The 22,533-nt window shown below is 33.0% G+C and overlaps 1 protein-coding gene across 1 annotated transcript in view; it reads left to right on the top strand.

Moving 5' to 3' along the window:
- The window catches only part of LOC115219087, a 263,042-nt gene that overhangs the window by 1,118 nt on the left and 239,391 nt on the right, over positions 1-22,533 (top strand). The window lies entirely within an intron of this gene.

The following is a 22,533-nucleotide window of genomic DNA, read 5'->3' as shown; positions in this document are numbered from 1 at the left end:
TAGATCTATACAAATTGTCTAATTTATGGGTAACTATACGTAGGTTTAACAAAAATATAAACCCCACAAATCTGCAGAACCACTCGCATACATTGGAATATGTCTTGTTGAAATGCATCGCACATATTGTCTGTAAATGTATGCAGAATATATTTTAATTGTCAAAGCTATTACAGTGTAAGATGTGATATCCATAAAAAAAATATATATGTAATTTAAAAGTAAATGTGTGTACTTATATAATTGAGAACGAAGAGGAGGCATAGAAGGTGAACTTTTTTTGTGTGTATGTTTTTTGTATGTATGAAGAATAAATGTATACATGTATGTATGTGTGTGTGCATCAGAGGTATGGGTATATATTTACGTATTTATACTTGTGTGTATAAATCTGTTTTGAATACATGTGTATATGTATTCCCCTCTCTCAGTCTCATATATATATATATAATATATATATATATATATATATAATATATATATATATACACACATGTGTGTGTGTGTGTGAGAGAGAGAGGGGGGAGTGTGTGTATATATATATATATATATATATATATATATATATATATATACGCACGCGTATGTGTGCCTGTCTGGCTGTCTATCTATCTATCTATCTATCTATCTATCTATCTATCGTACATACATATATACACTTACTATTTATATTCAATATATATATATATATATATATATGTGTGTGTGTGTGTGCGCACACACACAACCTACGTTTGTACATTTATGCCTGTATCATATATTCTCAGTCAGTTAAACGCCATGGAAACCGAGCTAAGCTCCGGATTAATGGGCCTCTAGGCTTGAGACAGACTTACATATCTATATATATATATATATATATATATATATAATTGTGTGTGTGTGTGTGTGTGTTGCCATACACATAACTGGGTGATTAAGATGTTCTTTTTGCAAGCTCAATATATTGGGTTCGATCTCATCGTGAGGCGACTTCAATGCCTTTGACCATGCCTTTAATTCAACTCGAGCCTTTTGAGCGAAAATGGAAGGACCAAAGTTCATAAAATGGTCTGAATCTTAATTACAAAAAGGCTGCGTGTTTCATATTAATGTCTTATGTTGATTTGCTTGAGTATTACAGTGAGACTACAAGTGTCTGATGAATATTCAACCATTTAGATTATAATTTTAAACTAGTTAAATCCTATTAATCAAACAAGTGGAAGGCTCATTTCCAAAGCAGATGGAGATCCACTTATATTTTTGATATATGTATTTGTATATCTGTGTGTATTCTGATTGTATGTATGTATGTATGCATGTATGTATGAACATGCGTGTAGATTTATGTATGTATGTATATATATATATATATATATATATATATATATATATATACATGTAGAGTTATATATATATATATATATATATATATATGTGTGTGTGTGTGTGTGTGTATATACATGTAGAGTTATATATATATATATATGTGTGTGTGTGTGTGTGTGTACATACATGTAGAGTTATGTATATATATATGTACATATAGATTTATATATATATATATGTACGTACATGTAGATTTATGTATATACATATGCACATACATATAGTGTTATATATATATATATATATATATATATAGATATATATATATATATGTACATATAGATTTATATATATATATATATATATATTTACATACATGTAGATTATGTATATATATATTATATATATATACATATAGATATGTACATATATATATATATATATGTACATATAGATTTATATATATATATAATATATGTATGTAGATGCATGTAGATTTATGTATATATATATATATATATATATATTTATGTGTGCATATATGTCCATTATGTATATATATGTATGTGTATATACTTATGTATGTATGTATATATATATATATATGTTTGTGTGTGCATATATATGTATGGGTACATATATGTGTATATATGCATTTCTTTTGCTAATGTCCTTGATGAACAGTGTAGCAGTAGTACCACAGCATCCTCTTTCCTGCTCATTTCTTCCCATAAACTTCAAAGGACTTGTGTGTTTGTTATGATTGGTTGTATGCGTGAATACTTTTCCCATCATAGCACCATCTTAAACGAATACTTAAAGACTCTGTAGATACAATATAATTAAATTCTGAATTTTACATTTGTACTTTTTTCTTTTTTTTAAATTTATTTTTGTATTTAAATGTATATTTCAAGAGGGTGTGGTATGTGTGATGTGTGTGTGCATGGTTTTGAGTATTATAAAAATGTCAGTTCTCTCCCACTTCCACCTTCCCATTCTCACCCTCTCAATCTTGAAATCAACATTATCATTTAATAATGGTAACTGGCTAATTTATGGATATTACAATATATGTAATATATGTAACAAGGTTTTAACACTTAGCTTGTTGTTACAGATATTGAAACAGCATGTTGCTTCTGTCATTCTCTCTCTCTCTCTCTCTCTCTCTCTCTCTCCCTCCCTATATAACATGGTGGTATGATACTAGCAATATCATTATTGTTCTTAATTAAAATGTAAGGCGGTGGCTGACAGAATCAGTTGAGCTACAGACAAAGATACCTTGCAGTTTTTAGTTATGTTCCTTTACATTTCAATATTGAAATCCCACTAGGGTCAAATTCTACCCATTGTTATTCTGGGTGGTTGATGGAATAAGTGCAAGGTAGGTGATTCAATCAACCTTAATCCTCACCCCCATCTAAATATGTGTGACGGTGTTGCTATGTTATAAATTATTATTAGTTCTGTTGTGTTGTTGAATTCTCTTATATGCCAACATTTCTGTTAATAATTCAGGTTTATTAATTCCATGCTACAAATGAATAAATTCTGTTATAAAGAATACAAAAATAATGTAACAGAGAGGTATCAACTGTCTTTATAGTCTCATTTAGGGTTTGAGACAGTTAATAGAAATGTGAGCTTCGCTTTGCTCTTATCCATCCAAGGTGTGGGTGTCAAAAATGCCCCAGTAAATTGCTGGAGTCATTATATCAGCTGTACCTTCTTCAACAATTTAAGGCTTTGTATTTGTTGGAAATCAATATTTTGCAAAGTGATTGAAGTATTGGGGATTCATTCTTGCTCTTTAAGTATTAAGTTCAAATCCCACTGAGGTTCATTTTGCTTTCAGCTCTCTAGGACTGACAAAGTAGCAGTCAAATATTGAGGGAATGGAGGAAATCTAATTGACAAACCTTCTCCCTCAAAATTGCTGGCCTTGTGCCTAAATTATAAATCATGGTGGTGGTGGTGATGGAGTGGGGTGGTTTGGCAGAATCATTAGAGTGTTGAAAAATATACCTTGTGGTGTTTATTCTTATGCCTTGTGACATTTATTTCAGCTCTTTACATTCTCAGTTCGGATCTTACTGAAGTTAACTTTGTCATTCATCCTTCTGTGGTTGATAAAATAAAGTACCAGTCATGAACTGGGGTTGATGTAATTGACTAACCCCTCTCCCCTTTGTACAAAAATCAGAAACAGTTATTATAATCACTGCTTTCATATTGAAGATTTGGTTTTTAAATGTGTGCCCCCACCTCTCGTCAATGGCATCTTGTTATTTTCTACCAGCCCTTCATTAAACTACTGGTTGAACACTTGGCAGCTTCAAGAAAAAAAAAATCAATGATTTGAAAACAATTTTTTTGTTCTCCTGAAATTGAAAGCTATTTTGCAGATGAGAAGTGTTAACTCCCTCCTTCCACCTGAACTATAAGAAACAAACACAGAAAGGAAATATATGAAGCAAGCACTCAAACACTATGTACTAGTTGAATGCATATTATCTGGTAAATACTGTCGGTGTCATCTGTTGTTTAGCTTCAACTCGGCTTTGATTCAAAGACATATGATCAAAGGCATTTCATCCATGATCACCCAGTTTATTATTAAGATACACTCAATATAAACCACATTATCCAGTGTGTTTTTTGTTTGTTTGTTAGACAGCTAAATGTGATTTGAAGGAAATTTGGCTGTTGTTTCTTGCAGGTCAAATGACCATGTAGATGCTTCCTTGCAAGCTTGTATTATTTCTAGTGCATTTATTGTAATGGTTCAATACAGAAGGAAGGTACTGTTTGGTCAGCCAGCAAGAGAGGTCTCTGAGTGGTTGTCTGACCTGCTGGAAACAATAGGAAATCTCTTTCAAATCAAAATGTTACCATCTTAAAAATGGAAGGACACAATATATAATATCCTTGATTCATCATATCTGAATAAAATATGAATGGCCATGGCTGGAAGACCTTTGAAGACATGCCTTGTAAGACCAAACCAGAACAAAAACAATTATAATGGTTACTTTGAGTGGTTCAAATGGATGATGCTCTTCATTTGCAATGTTGAAACAAATTACACAAAAAACATTTGCTTTTTCTACTCAGCTAGAATTAAAAGAAGTCAATGGCAGGAAATTAATGGATATTATTTGAAGTATCATCAAGAAAATCTTTAGACCCATGTTATAGTACTAATACTTTTACTACTTAAATTAATGGCTAAAAAAAAAGAGTAACTGCTTTTGTGGTGTTTGTGCATGTCTCAAAGTGACCCGAGTTAGTTGAATTGGCTTTGGTCAAGAATCAAACAACTGCGTCTCCTAGTTCAATTTCTGTATGTGGTGTCATGTGTGTGTGTGTGTGTGTTTGTGTGTGTGTGTTTGTGTGTGCGTGCATCCATATTTGTTAAAGTCGATGTCTCTCTTGAGCCTAAAAGCTCATTTGGCTGGAACTCATCCCACTTTCCATAGCATATAAATTATTGAGAATACAAAATTAACCCCTGAATGAAACAGCAATCAGTTGCAGAGTTAACCCACAGTTGGACTGGAGTAATATGAACTGATGTGCTTAGCTTAAGGATGTAGTGTACCACTCAGACTGGGAATCAAAAGTGTGATCGTGTGATTGTGAGTCTAAAACTCTTATCACCAAGCCTTTACTATATATATATATATATTTGTGCATGTACATAAACTTATAAATTCTGATATAATGACTGTTTCTTTCACTATCAGTGTGTGTGTGTATCATAATATGCATGTGTTATATATTACAAATTACAATGTATAATGAGTTTATGTGTCTGTATATTAGGGAGGATTACATTTACCAGTGTGAAAAATGCTTCTCTTATCATGGCCCCATCATAGAACATGGAACCGATGATATTTAAATATATTTGTTGCAGTCATTTTCTTCTCAGTTTTCTCTGCCACCAAAAAGTACATTTCATGGATTACATCAGTGATGTATATGGTGATAGCCATATAGTTATATCTATCTCTTGTTGCTCTCTTTGCATTATATACATACATGCATACACACACACACACATATATATATATAAACACAAATGGTATTTACTTTTTATACCTATGCTACACTGAGGACCCACCCCTGAGTTAGATCTATGGTTTAAATTGGATTTGGCATATGCATATCTACTGTATCCAACCAGCGCTTGATGCCTTCAATGTTGTTTAACTCACTATGTTATCATACCTAGCCATTTCTGGCATCCTACGAATTCATGTGCCTTGATTATTAAAACTCCTTATAGCAAAATTATATGTATGTGTACATATATATATATATATATATATTATATATATATATATAGTATTAGTTGACAGAAGCTGTACACTGTAGTGGGATAAGTAGGAAGTTAACCTAATATTTCTACATGCATACACACACACACACAAACAAGAAATGGTCCTCTGTCCTTTTGAATCTTGTTGTGCCAGCATGGAAAGCTGACGTGAAGTGACTTTATATATATATATATATATATATATATATATATATATATATATATATATATATAATATAGCATTTTTCTTATTGTTAAATAAAAGTTCATCAAAATATTTGCCTGTCATTTACGACTTTGTATATATATATATAATATATATATATATATATATGTGGTAAGAAATACAGAAATAATTACAGTAGGTGTGCGTTTGTATCACAAAATAGGAAATGAATGCATACACATACACATATGAGTTGTAGATAATATATATACATGTAGGTATATGTGTGTCTATATATATATATGCATATATATGTATATATGTATATGCATATATATGTATATATATGTATATGTATGTATACGTATATATATGTATATGTATGTATACGTATATATATGTATATGTATGTATATGTATATATATGTATATGTATGTATATGTATGTATACGTATATATATGTATATGTATGTATATATATGTATATGTATGTATATGTATATATATGTATATATATATGTATATATATGTATATATATATATGTATGTATGTATGTATAATGTATGTGCAGTTATGTATGGTGTATATGTGTGTCAGTATACATTTGTGTATATATGTGTGTACATGTGTACGTGAATGTACATAACATTTATGCTACTGCAGTATTGCATATGCTATATTTTACATACAGTGTCATTTGACTGCCTAATGTTCACATGATCAGTGTTGTTTAACAAAAGAATGAGATCAATTTGGGTGATGATTGCTTATTCAGTTCGATAAGGCTTCTGGACATACAGAACCTCTTGCAAGTTCAGCATTACTGTGAGATTGCTTTACTGAATTTGAATAAGTGCCTCACCAGACTTATTATAATGTTAAGATGTTATTTGGCTCACAAAACTAAATAACAGAAAATTAATATTATGCAAATGCCAAGTAATAATGGTTGGAATTGACTGAACATATAATGTTCATACTTAAGAAAGACTGGGGGGGAAAAAAAAAGGAGATATCTATTTAAGTATCTGTAGAAGAACTTGATAGGACATACCAAACTGCTTACAACTTCCTAAGATGTATTACCTTCAAGTGAATGATATGGTCGTGCACATGATGCAAGTCAATTCGTCTTGGGTATTTTGACTACTCCTGTAAATGAAAACAAAAAAAACTGCTGGAAATCAACAGTCGACAACAGTCTAATTTCTTTATCCGGAGGAAATTGAACTTGATTACCAGGTCTGTTAAATGAATGTACATGATTAGGTCCCATCATCATCATCATCATCATCATCATCATCATCATATATCGGTTTTCCTTGCTGGCATTGGTTGGATAGTTTAACAGGAGCTGGCAAGGTCAGGAGCCACACCAGGTTCCATAGTCTTTTATTTCTCTCTCTCTCTCTCTATCTATATGTATTTATATATATATATACACATATATATAATATATATATTATTATTATTATTATTATACCTAAAAAATATCACAAAAAACTGCTAGTCAGAGTTTCATGTTCCCATACGTTGGACAGTTGTGATTCACACACACACACACACACACATACACACACACACTCATATAAATAGATATCCCCCCCACACTTACATGTTAAGTAATATGAACTATAGATCTTCCACAGTGGTCACTAACAGCTTCTTGCCATAGCAGCAAATCATTTGACCACACTGTTTATTAAACCATATTTTGATAGATACACTCACTCTCTGTTTAGGTGCATAACTGTTAGGTTGTAGAAATTAATTCTATCCCTTTGACAGGACAATCAATTTCACATATTAATAATAGAAATTTTTAAAAAATGACAAAATAGAAATAAGCTGAGAGGGATCTCATCATGTCACTGTTTTTGATCTTGCCTGTATTATTATTGTCCTTTTATCATGTTCACAGTGAGCAACAGTCATGTGACTTATGCATATGATATACACAATTTGTTTTTTTATTTACAAGGAAAATGTTGACAGTGACTTTGAAGCTTTGGCACACCCAATTATTGTCAGATGCACCTAAAAACTATTGAGTGATCCTTCAGCTTAATGTTAAATTGTATTTTTATGTATTTTTATTTCTCATACAAAACAAATGAAAACACACATACATGCGTATTCTTTGGTAAGCAACACAAACATACATAATTTAGTCAATAGTAATGTGTGTGTTAGTGTAGCTTAGGCCATGCTAGAGCATCACTGCTGTTTATTTGTTGAATGAAATCGATAAATATGTAGGTGTATGCGTACACTTTGAGTCCGTTAAATTTATGTCGCAATAGATTGTTTGTGTATTGTTCATATTGAATATGTATACATACTTCATTGAACAGTAATATGTATTTATTTTTTTAAATGTATATATGTACAGATGTGTAAGTATGTCTATGTGCTTATATATATATATATATATATATACCTGTGTATGTTTGTGTGTGTATACATATGTGTCCATGTATGTATGTGAATGTGTATCTTTATATATGTAAGTATTTGTGAATTTATGTATGTGTGTTTACTGCATGTATGTGCATTGTATATATAACATACACATACTATATATATATATGTACATGTATATATTTATCCATATTTATACACATTTTCTCTTTCATTTTATGTTTCCACATCTATTTTGACTGATCACTCATGTAAAAAAATAGATATAAACAAAACTGTTGTTTTTTATCCATTTATTTTTCAATTTTAGGTACAGATTTTTAGTTGTAAATATTGTAATCCTCTTTCATGTTTGAATTTTGTTGCTAAGTATTCCTTCAAGAGATCAGATTCAACTGTAAGTTGGTCAGCTGGTTCAATACACACCCTGACATAATAATAAGTGTATTGGGTATTTTTGTAAGTGTATTTTGAGTACAAGATTTGCAGGATCCTCATTAGGGGTCCATAAATGTTTGTTTTCTCTTGTATTTTTCATACTAATTAACATCAAAAACATAGGTGACATTTACAACAGGATATATTTATATTTTGTGGTCTGGAACAACAATATCAGATTAGTTGTCTTTTCATTTGTTTGCGATGTTTTTTTTCTTCTTAAAATTCACCAATATTCTTTTGATCCATCCAATAAAGATGAACAATCTGTTCATTTTTGTTGCCTTTTTTTCTTTCTTACTCTATCTCAGAGTGCTTTTGCTACTAAATTGGACCGTATGGGAGTAGTTTTCAACTTTTTGCAGCTCAGTACCCCTCCTCCCACCCATTACCAAATAGTATTTTTTGAAATACTCTTTTGCTATGTTTCCCCAAACTATCCCCAAAAGCCTTGGAGCAGATTATTTTAATCAAATGAAAGCTAATTTTGTGAAGTTGTTTATCAATCATATTTTCATATACTATACCACCCAGCATGGATATTTGCATGGACTACTACCTTATATATTAAATTCTTACAGAAATTGCTAAAGAAGGTAAAAAGTTATATAATCTTTTCTATTATAGGCACAAGGCCTGAAATTTTAGGGGAGGGGGCTAGTTGATGTTATCAACTTGCCCAGTGCTTGACTGGTACTTATTTCATCAACCCCAAAAGGATGAAAGGCAAGGTCAACTTCAGCAGAATTTGAACTCAGAATGTAAAGATGGACAAAATGCCGCCAAGCCTTGTACCTGGTGTGTACATTGGTGCTTGGTGCATCATCAGTCACATTTTTGCTCACAAATTACGCAATATCTTAATCATATTCTAATTTTGACAAAGATTTGTTTAAAATAAAAATACTGTACTTGGTTTAAATGTTTCATTTGTCATAATGACACTGACCCTGTAGTGCTTCCTTGACATCTGTCACCCTCTTATGAGCTCATAACACCCCCAAGCAGGGGCTACTGCACAGGTTTTATGCCACTACCTTATGGTAAGGTAATATCTAGAGGACATTGTTTCACAGTTGGCCATGATGGAGCTAATGTCATTAGTTTTGATTTTTTTTTTTATAATCTATATTTGTTGTGTACGTATGTAGTACGAGTATACATATGTGTAAGATGTACATGTGCATGTCTATGATACATGTATGTATATGTATGATCCAGGATTGGCCATAATGTGGTCAGGTGAGTTTGTACACACTTTGTCATGACAATAATAATAGACATAAAGCTGTGTTTTGGGATATTAGATTTGTAAGAGAATTCCCTCCATTACTGGTCTGTAGATGCTTTCTTTCTTCTGTACTTTTCATACCACATTAATGCTAAGAACATGTATCATACATGTTTTCATAAGTTATGCATGTGTACATGTAAGATAAATGTACATGTGTGTGCACATGTGTTATGTGTCTGAGTGCATGTTAGATGTGTATATTTGTATGTATAACTATAGAGCACCTGTGTATATGTATGATACATGTCTGTGATATGTGTATATCTCTTATCAAAGGTGGTGATATCAAGCAGATTTGTTGCAAATATAATTTGATGCAATCTATCTGATAAAGAAGGCACTTGATAGGGTGGGGTAAAGGTGGTCTCTTGCTCTTAGATGCATAGAGGTAACTTCCAAAATGAGTTGCTTTGAATTTGTTGGAACTCCATGCTGAACTTTTACAATGGTTTATTACTGCTGTGATATTTGTACAACCTTCTCAGTGAACTGGTCTACTTAATGATTGTAGTATATATGTCTATATGCATTCATGTATATAATGCATATGGGGGATGGAAGCACTCCGTCGGTTACGACGACGAGGGTTCTGGTTGATCCGATCAACGGAACAGCCTGCTCGTGAAATTGACGTGTAAGTGGCTGAGCATTCCACAGACACGTGTACCCTTAACGTAGTTCTCGGGGATATTCAGCATGACACAGAGAGTGACAAGGCCGGCCCTTTGAAATACAGGTACAACAGAAACAGGAAGTAAGAGTGAGAGAAAGTTGTGGTGAAAGAGTACAGCAGGGATCACCACCATCCCTGTCGGAGCCTCATGGAGCTTTAGGTGTTTTCGCTCAATAAACACTCACAACGCCCGATCTGGGAATCGAAACCGTGATCCTATGACCGCGAGTCCGCTGCCCTAACCACTGGGCCATTGCTCCTCCACAATGCATATATATATATATATATATATGCACACACACACAAGGAAATTACTACATCAAATTTTATATTCAATGATGAGGTCTTGAGAACAAAGACAACGCATCAAACATGCATGTATCCTACATGTACACATACAAACATGCAACATACATCCATATACACATGCAATATAGCATATGAAAATATATATATACACACACATATAGATACTCTACCACTCATTATTTTTATATTGGTGTTCATACAAGTACCTGTACATGCATATATGTACATATGCACAAATACATACTTACACATACGCAGGGAATTCAGTCTTGTTTGGAGTCTTAGTTCAAACCAATATTGTATTGCTTTTAGAGATGTATGACTGTCACAACTGAATGTCTCAACAATACCTTTTCCTATTATTACTTATAGTATTAATATTAGCATTGTTATGTAGGTCTTAAGATTTTCTTAATATACATTTCTGGTAATAATGTCCAGTAATTCTCCTCCCTGCACTTCTTTTGATTGTAGAAACAAGATATTTCTTTTTTCCAACCTGAGAAAATGTAACATATTCTCCAAATTTATTGTGTAAGTCAACAGCTGATGAAGGCTAAAGTATCTTCAGACCTTGAAGAAGAATCCTAATATTCAAGATACAGTTTTGGCAATGTTATATATATATGTGGTTCTAACATGTGTACTCCTGGTGGTCAACCGACATAGGAGAGACAATCCCTTGTAAATTAAGGTACATTGAGGTGGGTTTGAAATTTACATTAAAAAGTAAAGAAAAATGTGTACAGAATATACACATTTAATAATTTTTTATTCTACATATTACAAAGACCTTAAAGTTCCTAGTCATTAATAGCTGTGTAAAGTACTATTTCATCCTTCTTTGGAATCATCTGCACTTCATAACTCAGAGCAAATAAATTAAGCTAATTATATATTTATGAGATCACCATAAAAGATCATAGTTTGTGAGGTTTAGTGTTTGCAGTGACTTTACCTTACTTGAGCTTATTTTATCTATGATGTTTTTCCAAGGATTTAGAATATATTTTCCAAAGATTCATCTCACACCCAGACTATATTTTATATGTGTAAATATATACTTTGGTAAAAGGGAATGTTTTAGTTTCCATGCTGTGTTTAGTGTAAAGAGAACTTTTATCTGTTGTCAAATTGATATCAGTGTTACAAATCAACTCACATATGAGGTAAGCAGTGTTTTTATGCATATAGCTATTAGTTTCTCAGCAGAAAGGCTAGGTTGAGCAGAAACTACTGAAAGGATAACAAACCTAAAAACATTTTTAGTTATCTTTGTAACCATGGGTGTGTATACTCTTGAGAGTCATTCCAGAGCAAAGCTATAAATTTTTTTAAACATACACATACCCATGGAGTCAGTGGGGGCTGTATTTGCAAATGTTCATACTTACAAAATATCTTTATCAGCAGAGTAAAAAGAACTCAATACCTTAGCTAAGGTAAATTTATGTATATCAGTTCAAGCAATGCTGTCTTGGTACTTATGTAGTCACACAGACACCCACTTGTTATTCTCACCATCTTTTACAAAACACACACCCACATACATTTATATATTACAACATGTTAAGGTTGACTTCAAGCTACATACTGGAACAAACTGCTGACTTCAAACAATGGTGGAGTATCCATAATTTTGATTGTAAATAATTAGTAAGATCCAAGGAATGTAGTTTGTTTCACAACTACATGGTTTCAAGTTCGATCCCACTGCATACCTTAGCTTATAGAAGACGTCTTTGGATTGTGTCTTCTGTTATAGCCTCAAGTCACCCAAGGCCTTGTGGGCAAAATTCGGTTGATGGAAACTAAGTAGAAGCACATTGAGGGACTGTTCCTTTTCTTGGATGGTAGTTATAATCCATCATCTAGTTTATGATCCCAGCACCTGGGCCTTGGCTTGTCTTTAGCAGATTCACTCTGCAACATACATTCAGACTAGATCTCTTGTCTGAAAATAACTTACCTTCCTTCTTCCCTTTACTTATGGAGGTCCTGAAAAGGGTTCTTCCTTCTCTGATTAAGTGATAAAAGAAAAATACTGCTCACTGACAAAAACTGTTGAATGTAACTCCAAGGCGATTTTTAAGTGTGTGCATGGCTCTTATGGTTAAGAAATTTAGTTTACAACTATAAAGTTACAACCACAAGGTATTTTCTTAAGATGTACAACATCTTAGACAAAGAACTTGTGAACCTGTGCAGAAAACAACATCCTGGCTTATATATATATATTACAGAGATGTACTTGCATAGCAAGTGACCTGATCTGAGACTGTTTGCTGAAACAAAAACAATGGCAGCATGGAAAGTGTTTACAAGCCATTTAAAAATGCACAAAAACCGTTAGATTCACTTCAACATTTAAATTTAATTTGTCAAAAAATTTTTGTTCACTGAGATGCGGCACAGAATTTTATCAGTGAACAGATCGTGGTTTTCAAAGTGACTAAAATATTTTGACAAATCAAATTTAAATGTCGAAGTGAATCTGATGGTTTTTGTGTGTTTTTAAATAGCTTATAAACACCTTCTACACTGCAATTGCTTATATATATATATATATATATATATATATATATTGCAAAGTTCAGGTTCAGTCCTACTGTGGAGTACCTTGAGCAAATATCTTTTAATATAGACTCAGTCCAACTGAAGCTTTGTAAGTGGATTTGGTACAAGGAAACTGAGAGAGGTTCATCATTTTATATATATATATATATATATAGTTACGAATGAACATCACCATCATACAAACAAAAATTATATGTATGCATAAAATACATGTATATTTGTATGTGTGAGTGTGCCTTCTTGTCTTGATACTATGTGCTAATAGTAAAGGAATGTCACCATTATACAATTAGTGCCATTTATTTTGCAATCTTCAGTGAAAACATGTCCAGCCATCAGCTGGTCATGTTTAAAGGACAACAGGAAATACTACACAGCTTGGAAAGAGGCAATGGTTGGTGACAGGAAGCACATCAAACTGTAGAAAACCTGCTTCAATATACTCTGTCTGACCTATGCAAGTATGGAAAACTGAATATTAAAATGATGTGTGTGTGTGTATTACATACACACACACACATATTGTGAAAGAGAGAGACAGAGAGACAGACAGACACCCATCTATCACATGGTATTTTTAGATCTATTACTTATTCTAGACAGTTGGCTAAACCAAGGAAATGCAGAATAGAATGTTCTATCCCAAAACATGCAAAATATACCACCAGCAGATTTGAATTGCCAACTTATGATGTTGTCAGTATCAAAGAAAAGTTTTAGAGAATGAGTAATTAGTCATAATCTGTTTTGGAAAATAATAAGTGCAGAAAGTTTACTAGTGAGATTAAGTTAGAATGCCATTAAGAAGAAGAAATAATCTGATGTTTCAAGCAAGGGCCTTTCGTTGGAGCCTAAAATGTCAGATTTATTTTCTTCCCACAACATGCTTATTTCATTGTGTGAACTCTATGTAGTACAATGAAACAGCTTGGTGTCCTGCCCACATCACCATCTTCTGCACAATTTTTTGCCTGTTGTTTCTTTCAAGAATCAGCTTTATCAGTCTTCTTTCGTTGATGGCATTAAACTTTAAGTAACTTGTCTTTGTAATACTACTGTAATCTATTGTCTTCACATTACCAAAATGAATTTGATATGTGAATATACACTAGACTTTTTAGCTTATAGGGCCATGGCTATATTTTATCTTTCTGTCATACACAATAGATGGTAGAATTGGTTTTTAGGTCACATCTCTTTACATCCTGAATTTGTATCCTACCCAGCTGATCTTGGCTTTTAACCATCTCAATAATGTTAATGGCTTAAATGCAAATCAAATATTATATTTGCTATAATTGCGTATACCTTTGAAAGCAATGCCCTAATATGACAACAATACAGTGACTAGAATTAGTAAATAAGAAAGTACATTTGTGGTGGTACACTTAATTCTTTTTGGCTATGAAGAATAAGAAACAAATTGTGATTAAACACTACCTCTCACACATAGTCTGTAATTAAAACTTGGCACCTGATTCTATAAACAAAGCTCACCAGAATAGTTGGGAGAAACTCTTGTTTAAGACTAAGTACAGGAATGGTCTTTCTTAGAGCTATTCTCTTGGTCCTAAGCTAAAGAATCTTAAGAGTGAAATTTAGTTATTTTACTCTGTTCTTTGTTGAAAATCCCACAGTTGTCACTTTTGAGTTTGCTAAGATTTAATAAAATTACAATTATTTTCATGTTCAGAGTAAGTTTTTTTCACAATATTTATTATATTTACACTGTTTTGATCCTTTTAATTTCTGTTGATCTACAGGTATCTTATTTCTGGATCATATGTATCAGACTCAGTTTGAAATAAGAACCTTTTATTCCTATACTAAGAGTAATAACATTTTTATTCACAAAGTTGCTAATGTATTTAGATGTAAATATTAGAAAAAAATCTTTCATTTCTAATGATGAGGTTAGCAGTTAATAATAAAAATTATAATCTTATTAACTACTCTTCTCAAACAAACATTTATGCCCCAGTCAAGTATTGGTGTTGCCTGAATTGACTAGAATCCTCTATTTTCAAATCTGTGTGCTGAGGTGGATGTTGTGTGATATTGGACTAAATTCCTTAACTTTTTATCCTTCTCTTTCTAAAATAACTTCAAATTTTTCTGTGGTTCGTTTTGTTCTTTGCTCTTTCCAGAGTCAATAGACCAAGAGCTGGTAATTCATGGAGGTTATTTCAATAGACTTCTACATTCTGCTGCTGCAAGATTTTGTTTGTTTCATGCTTTGTAATTTTCTCATTATTGGACTAAATCATTTGACAAAGATGTCATCTAGTTGTAGTCAGATTGCAGTGCAGCTAAATGACGGTGGCAAAATTTGGACTGCTAACTCTATGCTTGGTGACCAACCTGGCATTCTACATACTCTGATGGCTAAAGCTTCGAAGCTGTTTACATGTCACATAAATATAACTATACCTGGGTACACATCAGTGCAACAGTTTTCTGGATGATATAAATCTCCCTTTCCAGTAAGATGCCAGCTTTCTTTTGCATGCAGGATTCCCAGATGTGATATCAATTCTTGATAGTTAAGTGCAATTGTAAGATTTGATGATGGGCTAACTTGAATTTTGCTGAAACTGAAGTCAGTTTTACAAGGAAGAAAACCAAATACTGTACTGGAAAATACGATATAATGATTTATTTTACATTAATAGTAATGATGACAATTTCTTAAATAAGTACAATGCCACCACAAATTAGTAAGTTGGGAACAGAGTCAATCATTTGAATTAATTTCAGCATGTTACCACTGCTTATTTTATTCATCTTGTTTGTAACGAAAGACAAATTTGATCTCAGCAGGATGAAAATATATAGTGTAATCTCTGTATTCTAACAGTACCATTTCTTATTTCTTTATTGCTCACAAGGGGCTAAACATAGAGGGGACAAACAAAGACAGACAAAGGGATTAAGTCGATTACATCGACCCCAGTATACAACTGGTACTTAATTTGTCGACTCTGAAAGGTTGAAAGGCAAAGTGGACCTTGGCAGAATTTGAACTCAGAATGTGAAGACAGACGAAATACTGCTAAGCATTTTGCCCAGCGTGCTAATGTTTCTGTCAGCTTGCTGCCTTAACAGTACCATTTCTGCCAACCATCTATACTAATCAAATAAAACATAGAAAGTCTGTGGATTGCACCTGGTCATTTTGCAACATGAAACATACAGATGCATTGATTCCTCATTTTACTTTTTGTTTATTGCTGTTACAATTGCCTCCACTCCTCTGAATTAATTATCTACATGTTCCTCTCCATTCTGGCTTGCTTCTTCTATTAGTCCTTCATACTCTTGCCCTTCATACACTTTGTCCTTGCTTCCGCTTCTCTGAATTAGTTATCTACATGTCCTTTACTGTTCAGGCTTGCTCCTCCTGTTTGTCCTTCATTCTCTTGTAATTCTTATTAAGTTGCTCTTTCTCGGGTACCATATTAAACACTTCAACCACTCCTCCATTTCCAGGACTGTAACCTTTGGGAATTTATTCCTCACCCATATTTTTCCTGCAAAAATCAACCTATAGAATGTTCAAACTAAACATGAACCACATCAATCTCACCAGCCTAGAAAGGCTCATAAATGTCATGGACACTGCCTCTCCTTCTTTGATCATCTTATTAAAAACAATATCTATATACCATAGCTATGCTGTATTAGGTCAGAACTGGGGCTTACACAACAACAACAAAATGTTTATTTTAAATAACAGATTGCAGTTAACAATCTTTCCCGTTAAAAACCTCTCTGGTATGTTGAAAATTCTAATCAATTTCTCTTCACTAAATTGCTGATGGAAATATTTCATTAAAACAGAAACAGAAGGGTTTTTATTAACAATTGAGAGCACTGATACATTGTGTGTATTGTTGTGCTGTCATTGTTTAACTCTTAGCCAAAACCTGATTGAGCTGGCTTTTGATCAAAGACGTTCTAGCAGGATTCCATGATTTTAGCCACCTTTTTGTTTTTTATATTTGTTTGAAGTCTCATCATTTTTTCTTTTTTAGGAGTATGTAAGACTGCATGGTGGAGACACATGGCCTAATGGTTAGAGCAGCAGACTTGCGGTTGAGGGATCGCGGGTTCGAATCTCAGACCTGGCGATGTGTATGTTTATGAGCAAAACACCTAAGCTCCATGTGGCTTTGGCAGAAGGTAATGGCAAACTTCTGCTGACTCTTTCGCCACAACTTTCTCTCACTCTTTCCTCCTGCATCTTGCAGCTCACCTACAATGGACTGGCATCCCATCCTGGTGGGGAACCTATACACCAAGGAAACCGAGAAAGTGTCCTTTCCATATCTAACATGATACAATGTGATTAGTGAGAAATTTAGTCACTATTTCATTTAGAGCCATATAAATGTTCCCTTGTATGGTGTGAATATAGATATTGCATGGTATTGTATGTTGTGTGATGCAGTGTGTTGTATTATGTGATGTGTGTATGTGGAGTGTCTGCTCACATGAATGTATATGGTTAGTACACGGTCATATTTTAATGTAATATTTATATATATATATATATATATATATCAAAAGTATGTACTGTGTCTGCTGAAGTCAACTTTCCTTTTCATCCTTTTGAAGTTGATAAAATAAGTACCAGTTGAGTACAGGGGTCAATATAATTGTCTTACCCCAACCCCTGAAACTGCTGGCCTTGTGCCAAAATTTAAACCAATAATATGTACTATGTATGTGATGTGTGTGTGTGAATATTATTTTCGTATAACGTACGTTTGTGAGCGTGATTTTGTGAGTACATTTACAATAATATTTATACACTGTGTATATTCAGTTTATGAAAATGTTTGTAGTGGGTGTTTATAGGATGTTAAATGTGTTTGTGTATAATATGCATTGATGTAGCTTGTGTATATTAAAAAGTGCATGTTAATATATATGATGTGAATTACCTACATAAATATAGTGTTATATGAACAATGTATGTTAATGCATATTGTGTACCTAGTGTGTGTTTACTTGTATATATAATCTATGTAACTGTTTGCATTTCAAATATTTGATGTAGTATATGTGTGTGTGTGTGTTTTAAGGGCTATATATTGTGCATACTGTAATCATATTTTTTACTGATTGTGTTATATTTTATCACATCTCTGCTATAATTACTGGCTATATTGTAGACGAATGAGTGTATTTAATGGAAAAGGTAAGCTAGTGTGTGAATTTAGTTGTATATGACATTGTTTATGTGTAACAGTTTGCATGTAATGTATGCTAATGTACTTATAATGTCTATATGTCCATGGTGCGTATGTAATATCTGTTAATGTATTACTGTGTTTTGTGTATGCTAGTGGGTAATTCTAAAGCATGTATATATAAATAGTGAGTGAGTCATGTGTATTGATAAAATGTGTGCACATACATACACACACACACCAATATATATATATATATATATTATATATATATATATATATATGGTGTATATGTGAAACGTGTATCAGTATAATGTGTGCACATTAAATACATGCTCATATATCTGAGATATGAGCAAATTCATATGTATATCTGTTGTATATTCTACGCAAACATACATTACTACCCATCATTATGTATATACACACACAAGTTCCATAGGGTGGGGCTCTGTTCGATGAGACAGATGAATATAAGGTTGATGCAGTTGATGTGATGTGAAATATTAATGTTGTATTTGTGTGAGAGAGGAGGAAGGAGAAAACACATCATGCATGTATGTATGTATGTATGTATGTATGTATGTATGTATGCATGTATGTAAGTGTGTGAATGAGAGGGGGAATATACTTTCACATCACACACACACACATTTGTGTATGCTTGTGTCTATGTATGTTTATGGTATACAGTGAGTCTTTTGTATGTGTCTGAGTCCAAGTGCTTGGTTGACTGGCTGTTGTTGACCGATGTGGCTTTGTTTTCTAGGGAGGGAGGAAGACAGAAAGAAAGGAATTGATGATGATGATGACGGACAGTGAGTCATATGACTGAAGATAGTGTGGATGCAGAAGAGGATGCTGCTGCAGCTGTTGCCACATTGCCTATAATCAGCTGACTAGCAGCACTGGTCAGACTCCAACCTCACACCTCACACTTTCTCTAATTCTCGCTCACCTTTCTCATTCCTTCTTACTCTCTCTTCTTTTTTCTCTCTTTCTCTCTTCATCTCTTCCTTATGTGTCCAGCATAACTAAACCCCAAACTCCGATTCAGCCTTTATCAGGCTCTTCGACTTCTATTTCATCCATTTGTTGCTGTTGTGGCATTACCGTTTTATTGTCTTTGACATATTTCCACATGTGACTTACTTACTTCCTTCTTCTCTTCTCTCTCTCTATTCGCACTCTCTGCTGAAGTCAATGTAGAAGAGATGCCGCCATACAGACATTGCATTATCTCTGTCATAGCTAATAATATATTTATATGTCATATTAATAGTAATGATTTCTTGTTTGCCACAAGGGCAACAGAAACATAATGGGAAAAAAACGCAATTATTGATGTTCACATACACACATATTTATATATATATATGAATATGCTTTTATATATCTCTCAATATATATATATATATACATACAATGAAATATATAAAGTATGCATCTCTCTCTCTCTCTCTCTCTCTCTATATATATATATATATATATATATATATATATATATATATATCAATCCAGTCTTTTTCATTCTTACAAATATTTATTTAATTATTTATTTATTTATTTATTTATTTATTTATTACTGGCTGTGATCATGCAAGAAATGTCTTAACTGCTGTACTTGACTTGTACTTATCTTAGGGCCCTTAGAAAGACAAAGTCAAGCTCCATGGGCTTTGAACTCAGAACAAACTCAGAACATGAACATATATAATCAAATATCACAAAGCATTTTCTCTGGCAATCTATCAGTTCTATCCAAGAAAATAATTTCCGCATTTATACTGTACCAGTCAGATACTGGAGTCAATATAAATGACTACATCTATTTTCCAACTTCACAGAGTGTGAAAGGCTCCTACTACACTCTGAAGTAGTTGGCATTAGTAGGAAGGACACCTGGCTACAGAAACTATGCCAAGGCAGACATTGAAGTTTAGTGCAGTCCTCTGTCTCATCAGCTCTTGTCAAACCAACCAACTTCTGCCAGCAGGGAAAGCGGATATTAAATGATGATGATGAAATTAAAAGCCATTGATGTTTACATGTAAACATAATGGTGATGTCATTAAAGTTATCACTCAGAGGTTAACAACAACCAAGTAGACGTCTTTATTAGACAAAAGAAATGCCCACCAATATACATATCTATGGAATCATGCACCAGTTTTGTTAATAAAGATTCTAGTCGTTTGAGTAACCATACTACCTCCATATGGCTGTGTGATGTGATTAAAAAGCTCATTTTGCGACCACATGGTTTCTGGTTCAGTCCCAATGAGCAGCACTTTGGGCAAGTGTCTTCTGCTATAACCCCAGACCTGCCAATCTCTTGTAAATGAATTTGGTGCAGAACTGACAGATATAATCCTTCCTAACTCAACTTTGCCTTTCATCCTTCCAGGATTGATAAAATAAAGTATTAATCAAGTGCTGGGGTCAACTACTACTACTACTACTACTACTACTATCAATGATAATAATAATGATTTCTGATTTAGGCACAGGGCCAACAATTTAGCAAGAAGTGGGTTAATCGAATAAAATCAACCCTGGTACTTGATTGGTAATTTATTGTCCCTGGCTGGAGGAAACAAAAATTAACCTCTGTAAGATTTGAACTCAGAAAATAAAGAGCCAAAACAAATATCACAAAGCATTTTTTCCAGTGCTTTGTTTCTACCAGTGATAATAATGATGATGATGATAATGATAACAATAATAATATGGTTTCAAATTCTGGCACAAAGCCAGCAATTTCAGGGGTGGAGTAAGTTGATTACATCAACCCCAGTGTTCAATTGGTACTTATTTTATCAACCCCTAAAGGATGAAAGTCAAAGTCGACCGTGGCAGAATTTGAACCCAGAACATAAAGATAAATGAAATACCACTAACCATTTTGTCTGGCATGCTAATGATTCTGCCATCTCACCACCCTAATAATAATAATGATGATGATAATAATAATAATAATAATGTCTTTAATGGCAACAATGGAATACCTATAAGCATACACCTAAGCACATTCCAGGAATAACAATATTACTGTCTATAAAAGTTGTATGTTTGTTAGCATTTTATCCCAAAATGTATTGAATTCTTTGTAGTCTAAGATGGGACATTCTTGCAATTTTTAAAAAATAATAATTTCTAATGTGGGCACAATAATAAATACCTTGTGGGGAGGATGACATTATCAATTATATTGACCTAATTCTATGCTGGCACTTCAATCGAAAAGAATAAAAGGCAACATTTGCCTTAGTGTGATTTGAACTCAGAAAGTAAGTGGCTGTAAAAAAAATACTAGGAAATATTTTATCTGGTGATAGTCTACTGAAGTTAATATTAATTAACATGATATTTACATGGTTGCCTTTGAGGACTGGAGTCATTACACATCTCCCCAGAATTATAATTTTATGTTGATGTTAGAAATTATGATGATGTTTACAAAGTAAGATAATAGCCAGGTTCAATTTTATTAGTAGGGAAGATTATATAAATACACATACATACATTTATGGATGCATAAATCATACACACACACACACACACACACACACACATGTGTTTACATACATAAGGCTATAAAAGGTGTGATTTAAGGCTTACAACTGATATTTCTAGCTACCATGCTATCACATAGTGGTCCCTCAGTGGCTCATACACACACACACACACACAAAAAAAACAGTAGAGTTTGGTTTTAGGGAAATTTAGCTACTATTTCTGTCAAATCTAGCTAACATTTAGAGGTCTTATTAGCTTATGTGTATATGTGTATGTATGTACACGTGTCTATGGATGT

The sequence above is a fragment of the Octopus sinensis genome, linkage group LG14 (assembly GCF_006345805.1).
Source record: "Octopus sinensis linkage group LG14, ASM634580v1, whole genome shotgun sequence".
Taxonomy (NCBI): domain Eukaryota; kingdom Metazoa; phylum Mollusca; class Cephalopoda; order Octopoda; family Octopodidae; genus Octopus; species Octopus sinensis.
Note: the sequence above shows the minus strand (reverse complement) of the source record. Positions and strands in the feature narration are given on the sequence as shown.